The 12,721-nt window shown below is 56.5% G+C and overlaps 1 non-coding gene across 1 annotated transcript; it reads right to left on the minus strand.

Moving 5' to 3' along the window:
* Nucleotides 1-2,254: 2,254 nt before the first annotated feature.
* On the minus strand, nt 2,255-2,373 carry LOC131866923 (5S ribosomal RNA). Its single transcript, XR_009365522.1, has one exon. It is a non-coding gene; the product is annotated as a 5S ribosomal RNA (ribosomal RNA).
* Nucleotides 2,374-12,721: the final 10,348 nt, after the last annotated feature.

The following is a 12,721-nucleotide window of genomic DNA, read 5'->3' on the forward strand; positions in this document are numbered from 1 at the left end:
CGTTTTTTTTTTGCCTTTTATGGAAATTAGTGAAGGCATCGCATCAAAGGTGCGCACCTCGCTGCCCACCTTGGTGTGCTCCGAGGTGCCCACCACGGTGCGCAACGCCGGTGCGAACCCGGGAGCGCCCCGATGTGTGCTCCAAGGTGCGGCGTGCACGAAGTCGGACCCCGGTTTGCCCCGGGTGCGCACCTCGCGTGCACCTTGGTGCGCACACCTTGGCTGGGTTGCGCGGCCTGGTGGGCACCATGGTGCGCACCAAGGAGCGCTCCGAAGTGTGCTCCAAGGTGCGGCGTGCACGAAGTCGGAGCCCGGTTTGCCCCGGGTACGCACCTCGCGTGCACCTTCGCCGGGGTGGGCACCTCGGCTGGGTTGCGCGCCCTGGTGCGCACCAAGGAGCGCTCCGAAGTGTGCTCCAAGGTGCGGCGTGCACGAAGTCGGAGCCCGGTTTGCCCCGGGTGCGCACCTTCGCCGCGGTGCGCACCATGGCGTGCACGAAGTCGGAGCCCGGTTTGCCCCGGGTGCGCACCTCGCGTGCACCTTCGGCGGGGTTGCGCGCCCTGGTGGGCACCATGGTGCGCACCAAGGAGCGCTCCGAAGTGTGCTCCAAGGTGCGGCGTGCACGAAGTCGGAGCCCGGTTTGCCCCGGGTGCGCACCTCGCGTGCACCTTCGGCGGGGTTGCGCGCCCTGGTGGGCACCATGGTGCGCACCAAGGAGCGCTCCGAAGTGTGCTCCAAGGTGCGGCGTGCACGAAGTCGGAGCCCGGTTTGCCCCGGGTGCGCACCTCGCGTGCACCTTCGCCGCGGTGGGCACCATGGCGTGCACGAAGTCGGAGCCCGGTTTGCCCCGGGTGCGCACCTCGCGTGCACCTTCGCCGGGGTGGGCACCTCGGCTGGGTTGCGCGCCCTGGTGCGCACCAAGGAGCGCTCCGAAGTGTGCTCCAAGGTGCGGCGTGCACGAAGTCGGAGCCCGGTTTGCCCCGGGTGCGCACCTCGCGTGCACCTTCGCCAGGGTGGGCACCTCGGTGCGCACACCTTCTCAATGTTTTCTTGCCTTTTCTGGAAATTGGTGAAGGCAGCGCATCAAAGGTGCGCACCTCGGTGTGCTCCGAGGTGCGAACCCGAGAGCGCTCCGAGGTGCCCACGAAGTCGAAAGTCGGGTTAATTGCATTGTTTTCCCCGGGTGCGCTCCGAGGTGCGCAACATCGGCGCGCACCAAGGAGGGCTCCGAAGTGTGCTCCAAGGTGCGCACGATGGCGTGCACCTCTGGTGCGCACGATTCGGAGCTCGGTTTGACCGGGGTGCGCACACCTTGGCTGGGTTGCGCACCTTTTGTGCGCTCCAAGGTGCGCACGAAGTCGGAGCTCGGTTTGCCCCGGGTGCGCACCTTCGCCAGGGTGCGCACCTTGATGCGCACGCCTTGGCTGGGCTGCGCACCTTGGTGGGCGCCATGGTGCGCACCTTTCGTGCGCTCCAAGGTGCGCACGAAGTCGGAGCTCGGTTTGCCCCGGGTGCGCACCTTGGTGGGCGCCATGGTGCACTCCGAGGTGCCCAAGATTGGTGCGCACCAAGGAGCGCTCCGAAGTGCGCTCCAAGGTGCGCGCGAAGTCGAAAGTTGGGTTAATTGTCCGGTTTGCCTCGGGTGCGCACCTTGCGTGCACCTTCGCCAGGGTGGGCGCCTTGGTGCGCACACCTTGGCTGGGCTGCGCACACCTTGGCACCCGCGTTTCCTTCATTTTAAATTTTTTTTTTTTACAATCTCTCAAGTGGGAAATTCTATAATCTCAACTTTTTTTGCCTTTTCAGGAAACTTTTGAATGGAGCGCATCATTGGTGCGCTCCGAAGTGTGCTCCAAAGCTCTCTCCAGCTGCGTGCACCTGCCCCGGCCGCGCACCCGGCCCCGCCCAGCTTCGCTCACCTGTCCCGGGCGTCTGGTGCGGAACCTTAGAGTAAGAAACATCACCGTGCACCTTGGCCAACGTGCGCGACTCGACCGAGCGCGCACTGGCCGAGGTGCACACCGATTTCACCTGGGTGCGCGCGCAGCACCTCGGGCGCACCGGGGTGCGCGCACAACGCCCGGGTTGCACCGTGGCCTGTGTGCTCGGGGCGCCTCGGGTGCGCGCTCGGTGTCGCCCCCGCGCGCGCGGTAGTGCGGGCAGCGCACCCCGGCCCGGCCCGGCCCCGACGAGAACGCAAACGGGCAAAAGGTTTATTCAAATAGCATTGCGACGCCCGGCGAAAAACTAAAAAAGGGTGCAACACCGGGACTTCCCGGGAGGTCACCCATCCCAGTACTACTCCGGCCCAAGCGCGCTTAACTGCGGAGTTCTGATGGGATCCGGTGCACTAACGCTGGTATGATCGCACCCGTTATGAGCTTGTCGCAGTGTGTACTTAGCAAACCGCGACCCACGTGCGAATCCACCCCGGCCACCCACCCCCGTCGAGGTGCACACCCTCCCTCGCGAAGTGCGCCCCGTTCGCCAAGTGTGAGCCCTGCCCGGGTGCGCGCACCTTGCTAGGGCGTCGGGTGTGCACCCGGCCCGGCCTACGTGCGTGCACCTGGAGGGGGCGTCGTGTGCGTGCAGTGTCCCGTCTGCAACGCGGTGCCCACACACCACCTCGGGCGCAACGACCTGCGCTCACATGTGGGCCGAGTGCACCTTGGTGCATGTTCGGGGCGCCTCGGGTGCACGCTCGATCTTGCCCCGGTGCACCAAGGCGCTCGGTTTGCCCCGGGTGCGCACTTGGTGCAAGGTGGGCACCCAAAATAGGGATCAAGCACCAAAACACAAGTTTCGGGATGCAAAATGGGACCCAAGGACCACAAATGCGTTCCAAGACCCATGATGGGTCCACGAGAACAAAAATGTGTTCCGAGACTTAATAAACAAATATTGGGTTTTAGGAGAAGAAACATGCTCTGATGCCCAAAACGAGAATCGACCCCGAAAAGGCCACAGGCCAAAAGTGGGATGCGAGACAAAAAAAAATGGGACCCGAGGACCAAAATTGGGTTCCCAGGTCGAAGACAGGGCAACCGGACAAGAAACGACCTCTAAGGCTCGAAATGAGTCCCGACGACTAAAACTTGACAAGAAGCACCCATCAGGCACCCAACTCGACACCCATGGGATGCCGACCCACCCGGGCTTCCACCTAGCACACCTTGGCACCCACCCACCCTCGCACCCAACCTCGCACCCAACTTAGCACCTTTGAACCCACATTGGCACTCACCCTGACCCTGGCACCTTGGAACCCACATTGGCACTCACCTTGACCCTGGCACCCACCTTTGCACTCACCTTGGGACCCACCCTGGCTCCCACCTCGGCACCCACCCAGACACCCACCTTGGTTCCTTGGCACCCACCTTGGATCCTTGGCACCCACCCCGACACCCACCTTGGCACGCAACTTGGCTACTTGCCACCCACCTTGGCTCCTTGACGCCCACCCCGACAACCACCCCGTGACCTACCCTGGCTAGGGTTGGTGCACACCCACCCTGGTGCCCACCTTGGCACCCACCCTATGACCCACCTTGGCACGCACCTTAGTACCCACCCCGTTACCCACCCTAGGACCCACCCCGTGACCCACCTTGGCCAGGGTGGGTGCACCCACCCTGGTGCCCACCTTGGCACCCACCCATCCTAGCACCCAGCCTGTGACCGGGCTTGGAACCCAACCTTGCACCCGCACCCGTCTTGGCCAGTGTGGGTGCGCACCCATCCTGGCACCCACGTTGTGACACACCCTTTAACCCACGCACCCTAGCACCCACGTTGGCACCCACCTTGGAACCCAACCTAGCAACTTGGCACCCACCCCGTGACCCACCTTGGCATCCACCATAGCAGTCGCCGACTTGGCACCCACCTCGGCACCCACCTTGACACTTGTGGACCCACCTTGCCACTCACCCTAGCATCGACCCATCCTAGCACCCACCCTGGCACCTTTGCACCCTAGCACTCACCCATCCTAGCACCTAACCTGTGACCCACCTTGACACTCACCCTCGCACCCACCTTGGAACCCAACCTAGCACCCACCCACCCTGACACCAACCCTAGCACCTACCCACCCTTGCACCCACCCTGTGACCCATCTTGGCACCCACCCATCCTACCACTCAACCTATCACCCACCTTCTCACCCACCTTGGCATCCACCTTAGCACCCACCCACACTGGCACCTTGGCACCCACCTCGGGCAAGGTGGGTGCACACCCACCCTGGCACCCAATTTAGAACCCACCGAGCATGTTACCCACCTTGGCACCCACATTGCAGCCCACCCTAGTACCCACCCTATGACCCACATTGGCATCCACACCCTAGCACCCAGGCACCTCGACACCCGCCTTGACACCCACCCTAGCACTGAACCTGTGACCCACCTTGGAACTCACCCTAGAACCCACCCACCCTGTGAACCACCTTGGCATCCACCTTAGCACCCACCCACCTTGGCACCCACTCTAGCACTCACCCATCCTAACACCCAACTTGTTACCCACCTTGGCACCCGCCCTCGCGTCCACCTTGAAACCCACCCTAGCACCCACCCACGCAGGAGCCCACCTTGGCACCCAACCTAACACCCACGCATCCTGGCACCCAACTTGTGACCCACCTTGGAACCCACCCTAGTACCCACCTTTGAACCCACTATATCACCAACCCACCTTGGCACCCACCCTATGACCCTCTTTGGAATCCACCCTAGCACGCACCCACCCTGGCACCCACCATGGAGCGCACCCTAGCACCCACCCACCTCGGCACGCACCTCAACACCCACCTTGGTGTGCGCACTGCGCCAACCTCTCAAAGACCCTATGTGGTGCGCTCCAAAGTGTACACCTTTGGTGCGCTCCAAGGTGCGCACCTTTGGTGCACACCGAGGTGCACACCAAAGTGTGCACCGAGGTGAGCACCAAAGTGCACTCCAGGGTGCACACCAAGGCGTGCACCTTTGGTGCGGTCAATGCAAACGAATTCGGAAGTTGGGGTCGATGTCCTAATCGCTGCTGCAGACTACACGTATGAGAATCGGACAAATAGCTTTATATAGGGGAGGTGTTGCGTTTGATGGGTCGACTCCCCTGGTTGTGTGCACTGCACCAACTTCAAAGACCCTGTCTTGTTTAAGAAGTCAAAAGTTGGGGTGGATGTCCTAATCATTGCTGCAGTCTACGCATGTATGAGAATCAGACAAATAGCTTATATAGGGGAGGTGTTGCATTCGGTGGGTTGACTCCCCTGGTTGTGCGCACTGCGCCAACCTCAAAGACCCCGCATAGCAGAAGAAGTCGGAAGTCGGATTTTGGTGAGCACCAAGGCGTGCACCTTTGGTGCGGTCAACGCAGACGAATTCAGAAGTTGGGGTGGATGTCCTAATCGTTGTTGCAGGCTACACATGTATGAGAATCAGACAAATAGCTTATATAGGGGAGGTGTTGGGTTTGATGGGTCAACTCCCTTGGTTGTGCGCATTACGCCAACCTCAAAGACCTTGTTTTCGTTAAGAAGTCAAAAGTTGGGGTCAATGTCCTAATGGCTCCTGCAGGCTACACATGTATGAGAATCGGACAAATAGCTTATATAGGGGAGGTGTTGGGTTTGATGGGTCGACTCCCCTGGTTGTGCGCATTACGTCAACCTCAAAGACCTTGTTTTCGTTAAGAAGTCAAAAGTTGGGGTCGATGTCCTAATTGCTCCTGTAGACTACACATGTATGAGAATCAGACAAATAGCTTATATAGGGGAGGTGTTGGGTTTGATGGGTTGACTCCCCTAGTTGTTCGCATTACACCAACCTCAAAGACCTTGTTTTCGTTTAGAAGCCGAAAGTTGGGGTCGATGTCCTAATTGCTCCTGCAGGCTACGCATGTATGAGAATCAGACAAATAGCTTATATAGGGGAGGTGTTGGGTTTGATGGGTCGACTCCCCTGGTTGTGCGCATTGCGCCAACCTCAAAGACCCTGCATTGCGGATGAAGTCGAAAGTCAGAGTTTGGTGTGCTACAAGGTGTGGTCGAAGGTGCTCACCTAGGTGTGCACCTTTGGAGCACAGGAAAAGTGCCCTCCAAAAGTGCGCACCTTTGGAGTGCACAAAAGTGCCCTCCAAAAGTGCGCACCTTTGGAGCGCAGAAAAGTGCCCTCCAAAAAGTGCCCTCCAAAAGTGCGCACCTTTGGAGCGCAGAAAAGTGCCCTCCAAAAGTGCGCACCTTTGGAGCGCAGAAAAGTGCCCTCCAAAAAGTGCCCTCCAAAAGTGCGCACCTTTGGAGCGCAGAAAAGTGCCCTCCAAAAGTGCGCACCTTTGGAGCGCAGAAAAGTGCCCTCCAAAAAGTGCCCTCCAAAAGTGCGCACCTTTGGAGCGCAGAAAAGTGCCCTCCAAAAAGTGCCCTCCAAAAGTGCGCACCTTTGGAGCGCAGAAAAGTGCCCTCCAAAAAGTGCCCTCCAAAAGTGCGCACCTTTGGAGCGCAGAAAAGTGCCCTCCAAAAAGTGCCCTCCAAAAGTGCGCACCTTTGGAGCGCAGAAAAGTGCCCTCCAAAAAGTGCCCTCCAAAAGTGCGCACCTTTGGAGCGCAGAAAAGTGCCCTCCAAAAGTGCGCACCTTTGGAGCGCACAAAAGTGCCCTCCAAAAGTGCGCACTTTTGGTGCGCACCAAGGCGCTGGTTCGGTCGTTGCAGGCGAGTTCGGAAGTTGGGGTCGATGTCCTGAGCGGAGGTGCAAACTACACAGGTGTCGGAATCGGACAAATAGCTTATATAGGGGAGGTGTATGCTTCGATGGGTCGACTCCCCAGGTTGAGCGCACCGCGCCAACCTCAAAGACCCTACGGTATGGATGAAGTCGGAAGTTGGGTCCGATGACCAATTCGATTAGTAGGTATGCTCATGAGGTCGGAATTTGGGTCCGATGACCTGCCATGTGCAGGAAGGCGAATGTTGACACTGTGCGTTGCAAGGTGCACACCAAGGCGCTGGTGCGGTCTTTTTAGTCGAGTTCGGAAGTTGGGGTCGATGTCCTGATCGGAGGTGCAAGCTACACAGGTGTGGGAATCGGACAAATAGCTTATATAGGGGAGGTGTATGCTTCGTTGGGTCGACTCCCCGGGTTGAGCGCACCGCGCCAACCTCAAAGACCCTACGGTATGGATGAAGTCGGAAGTTGGGTCCGATGACCGATTCGATATGTAGGCATACTCGCGAGGTCGGAATTTGGGTCCGATGACCTGCCACGTGCAGGAAGGCGAATGTTGGCACTGTGCGTTGCAAGGTGCGCACCAAGGCGCTGGTTCGGTCGTTGGAGGCGAGTTCGGAAGTTGGGGTCGATGTCTTGATCGGAGGTGCAAACTACACAGGTGTGGGAATCGGACAAATAGCTTATATAGGGGAGGTGTATGCTTCGTTGGGTCGACTCCCCGGGTTGAGCGCACCGCGCCAACCTCAAAGACCCTACGGTATGGATGAAGTCGGAAGTTGGGTCCGATGACCGATTCGATATGTAGGCATACTCGCGAGGTCGGAATTTGGGTCCGATGACCTGCCATGTGCAGGAAGGCGAATGTTGGGACTGTGCGTCGCAAGGTGCGCACCAAGGCGCTGGTGCCGTCGTTGCAGTCGAGTTCGGAAGTTGGGGTCGATGTCCTGGTCAGAGGTGCAAACTACACAGGTGTGGGAATCGGACAAATAGCTTATATAGGGGAGGTGTATGCTTCGATGGGTCGACTCCCTGGGTTGAGCGCACCGCGCCAACCTCAAAGACCCTACAGTATGGATGAAGTCGGAAGTTGGGTCCGATGACCGATTCGATACGTAGGCATATTGGCGAGGTCTGAATTTGTGTCCGATGACCTGCCATGCGCAGGAAGGCGGAATTTGGGTCCGATGACCGAGTTGATGGCGTGCCATGCGCAGAAAGGCGGAATTTGGGTCCGATGACCGAGTTGATGTTGATGGCCCGCCATGCACAGGAAGGCGGAATTTGGGTCCGATGACCGATTTGAAGGCGTGCCATACGCAAAAAGGCGGAGTTTGGGTCCGATGACCGAGTTGATATTGATGGCCCGCCATGCGCAGGAAGGCGGAATTTGGGTCCGATGACCTGACATACGCATGGAGTCCGACTCGGGGGCCGATGTTCGATTCGATGACTTGCATTGTGGGTAAAGTCGGAAGTTGTGGTCTTTGACCCGATTCGATGACCAGACTTCGGCTGCTTGAGAATCGGACAAATAACTTATATAGGGGATGTCACGGGCTTTGGGAGTTAAGCCTGTGCGGCACCGACAAGTCCCGACCCGACTCGGATCCGTTCAAGGTCAGAGACCTTCGGCCTACGCCTCGTCCCTTCCAATATTGCGCTAAAGCGGAATGCACAATGAAAATGCAGATCGACTTGCTCCCAGAATGCATAAAAGGATACGATGCAATGCGGAATAAAATAGACAACACAACATTCAAAGGTGGGGCGAGGTGCCCATATCCTTTATTATTATCCTCAAAGATTACAATGCTGGATAGAACTCGGTATTGAGAAATACCGGTCGCCCCCAAATGGATTGCCCAGCCAGCCAATCTGACTCGGACAAGTTACAAAGAGTCCCTTCGACTCAGACTGGGATCGGCTCGCTCGAGAGGAGAACCAGTTAGCTCCTCGAGGTGCCAGATCGCCAAGTCACAAGACCCCAATGCTCGCCTGAGCAATAAAGTCCCTCGCTGCAATACTCGCACTCAGACTTGCGACGCCGAAGACTCGCATCTGTTTGCTCGTCTGCTCGCTGCCGAATGCTTGATCGCTGATGATCCTGATTCTGAATCTGCCTCTGCTTGCTTCCCTTGCCAAGAATGAGCATCCCGCTCATCTTATATACTGGAGGGTCGGACCCAAATAAAAGAGCCGTTGGGCGGATAGGGCCGGCCCAAAAGGAATCCCGCCAATGGAAAATTAGCGCCCATATAGGTCCGGACTCATATGAGTTAAGTCCGCGCTAAGAAGAACATCGGCCAAGTCCCATGTCGGCCCCCGCCAAAGAAATAAAACATATCGGCCCCGCCGATGAAATGAATTAAGTCGGCTGTGTGAAACACCAATTCCATGTCGGCTATGCAAAAGAAAGAGTTCCGATGCAAAATGGAACCCCACTAAGGCTGGACCCGATCCAAAAACTGTGCAAGTATTCTGCCCAATGCAGACCCGTTACATCCTCCCCCACTAAACTAGTGGCGGCGCCCTCGACGCCAGCACCCCTGCACAAAGCACTGGGAGGCATTGACCCAGAAATCTACTCCTGTCTGGGCGGGTTCCTCCTGGAGAGGAATTCCATGATTATCTCCTCGTCTCGCCATAACGACTCACTGCGTTCCCAGGAAGCGGAGTCGCGTCCCTGTCCTTCGAACATCACCAAGAACTCACGGATGCCGTTCTTGCCTCCTCCTCGTGTTCGCATTGCAAGGACCTGGCTGACTCTGCGGTCCGGATTGTCCAACACATTCGCCGGGCCTCTGTTCGGAATATTTCTTATCAGATCTTCGTCATCTGGACCAAAGACTTCGCCGGGTAGACGAAGCAATCTGTCCCAAAGTGGTTCATACGGCCTTGTCTCATGTTCCTCCCAGGTCCAGTGATCCACGGCCTCAGAACAACTCGCCATGATTTCCAAGGATTTCCGAGTACTCTTTTCGTCGGATAGATTGGTGCTACCTCCGATCGACATCAAGTCGCCATAACGGATTATTCCCTGTCGATCCCAAGTGGTGAAGATATCATCTTCACAAAGAGCCTCATTGAACCCAATGAAGTCTGGAAAGGTATCAATGTGTAACTGAACAGGTCCCCCTTCTTGTCTCCTGAAAGTGAGGGATGCTGAAGTGAAACTTCCTGCCTGTGCCTGTTCAGGAGAAGTGACATCGCCCTGCGATCCACCTCCTCTAGCCATGACATCCCGGGTAGGTCGGGATTCTTCTTCATCATTCGCATGCTGGTTTATCAAACGTAAGGTGCCCAATCTCATCTTGGTGCTCACCTCGGGAATGTCTTGATTCATGACTTCCCTAGCTGCGACGATCTTAACATCGTCCAAGCAGGCCAACCCCTGCGGCTCTGCTCCTACCGGCTTGCAAACAAACTTGTGTGCCAACAATTCCGTCAACTGATCCAGTTTGGCGCTGAAAGGATCTGCCTTGGCTTCTGGCTGTTCCATCCAGACCCAACGTTGCAAAGCTTCCGAACAACTTGCCACGAGCTCGGATGCACGGGGGTAGTCTTCCGATCGAAATTCTCCTCCAGAACCGAGAACTAGCAAATCTCTCAAGGAGATGACTCCGCTGTTCTCCCATCTATCCAAGATGTCTACCTCCGAGTAGATGTCTGGCAACTCGGCGGACCCTGTCAAGATCTCGAAATCCACATAAAGTCGGGCTGAGCCTCCTCTCAGTCGTCGGAACAAAAGACTGGTGGTTCGAGTGTTGGTAAGGAAGTCGTTCCCCAACGGTTCCTTTGGCTGCTTTGTTTTGTCCCGCCTAATCCTTTCGAACTCATACAGGCCAAGCAAGACATCCTTCGATGTCGTCTCGCCCCGGTTCGGTACAGTAAGAGCTGATCTCTCTATCAAAACTCTTTTCAGCAACTCAAATGCTGTCTGCTGCTTATCGCCCCATTTCCATCCGCGGTCCTTCTTCAACAGATCCGTCAAGGGGCTCGCAATCCGGGAATAGCCTGCTACAAACTTGCGATAGTAGTTAGCTAAACCAAGGAACTGTCTCACCTCATGCACATTGCGAAGCGGCTCCCAGTCTCGGATTGCCTGAAGCTTCTCCGGGTCTGGTCGGATCTGGCCATGACCAAGAATATGGCCCAGAAACGGCACTTCCTCCTGCGCAAAAGCACACTTTTCCTTCTTTGCGAACAGCTGATGTTCTCTCAACAAAGCAAACACCTCCTGAAGGTGCCGCTTGTGTTCCTCCATGTCTCGACTGTATACCAAAATGTCATCCAGATACACAACAACGCACTTGTCCAATAATGAGCGAAACACATCGTTCATCAAGGTGCTGAAGGTTGCAGGAGCGTTAGTGAGACCAAAAGGCATAACCAAGAATTCATAGCTACCATACCTCGTCGTGATCGCGGTCTTCTCCTCATCACCTGGCGCGATCCTGATCTGATAGTAACCCTGCCTCAGGTCCAACTTGGTGAACACTCTTGCGTCGACCAGTCGATCAAAGCTATCCGCTATGAGAGGTAACGGATACTTGTTCTTGATGGTGAGCTTGTTCAAAGCTCGATAGTCCACACACATCCCAAGGCTTCCATCCTTCTTGCGCTGGAACAATACTGGAGCAGCATAAGGTGATCTGGAGGGACGCAAGTATCCTGCCTCAGCGAGCTCTGCCAACTGCTTCCTCAACTCTTCCATCTCTGGTGCGGAGAGTCGATAAGGAGCCTTCGCTGGTGGTCTTGCCCCTGACTCCAGTTCGATCCTGTGATCAACGTGCCTCCTCGGTGGTAACACAGCTGGGAGCTGGTCTGGCATAACATCCGCAAACTCGGACAACACATCCTGGATCGCCGAGGTGTTAGAGGGTCCTGACGACTCTCCTTCATCCCAATCTCCAATCAGTGCGGCCAAAAACAACTCCTCCCGCCTTCCCTTGCCAACCTGCTTAGCACTGAGCGCATTCAACAGGAGATCCTGTTCCACGCTCTTCATCATCGGAACCATACTTGGTCTGCTCGGATCCAATATCAGCAAACAGCTCAAGTGTGGCACCACAGCTGCTGATGCCGACCTCAAGAACTCCTGCCCGAGTATGAGATCGAACTCATTCATTCCAATGGCGATCAAATCAAGCACACCCTGCCACGACCCAACTCGGATGACTTCCTTATGGATCTCACCGCTCACCTGCTGCGCGGGTGCGGTCACCGCCTTGAACTGATTTGTAGTGGGCTTGATCTTGAGTCCAAGCTTCTTCGCTCGGGATGCGGAGATGTAGTTGTGGGTGGCACCTGAATCCACCATAGCTAGCACCTTCTTGTTGCCAAAGAAAGTCTCCACAAAACACAACTCGTGCTTATCGGCCACTTCGGTAGAATGTTGCACTGCATTCAGGAGTTGCAAGGTGCTCATTGCGGGCAACTTCTTCTCCTCGAACAACAGCGCGTTGATCCTACTCCGATCTGGACAGCTCCGTGCCCAGTGATCATCTTTGCCACAGATGAAACACCCTGGATCACGATCCTTCTTCTTCTCAGTCTGTGTGTGATCTTTCTTCTTCGGGTTGCCTTCTCCATTCGACTTCTTCGGTTTCTTCTTCCTGGGCTCGCCGTTAGGATCAGAAGGAGGTCCGCCTCCCTTCTTCTCTTTCCGGCGGAAGTTCTTCTTGTAGTCTGTTCGAGCTCCACCAAAGCCCCTAGCTGCATCGCCCTTATAATCGAGCAGCCCATCCGCAACTGTGATCGCCTCGGCCAAAGTCTGAACTTTCTGTCTCCTCAGCTCATCCTTCGCCCAGGGTTGCAGACCCTTAGTGAAGAGGAATAACTTCTCGAAGTCGCTCAACTTGGTGCATTCCAAATCCAACACCTGAAATGCCTTGACATACTCTCGAATAGTGCCAGTATGCTTGAGTTCATCGAACCTGGATCGGATGATCCAATCCGAATTCCCAGGTCGGAATTGATCATGAAGCGCTGCCT

The sequence above is a fragment of the Cryptomeria japonica genome, unplaced genomic scaffold (assembly GCF_030272615.1).
Source record: "Cryptomeria japonica unplaced genomic scaffold, Sugi_1.0 HiC_scaffold_157, whole genome shotgun sequence".
Lineage (NCBI taxonomy): Eukaryota > Viridiplantae > Streptophyta > Pinopsida > Cupressales > Cupressaceae > Cryptomeria > Cryptomeria japonica.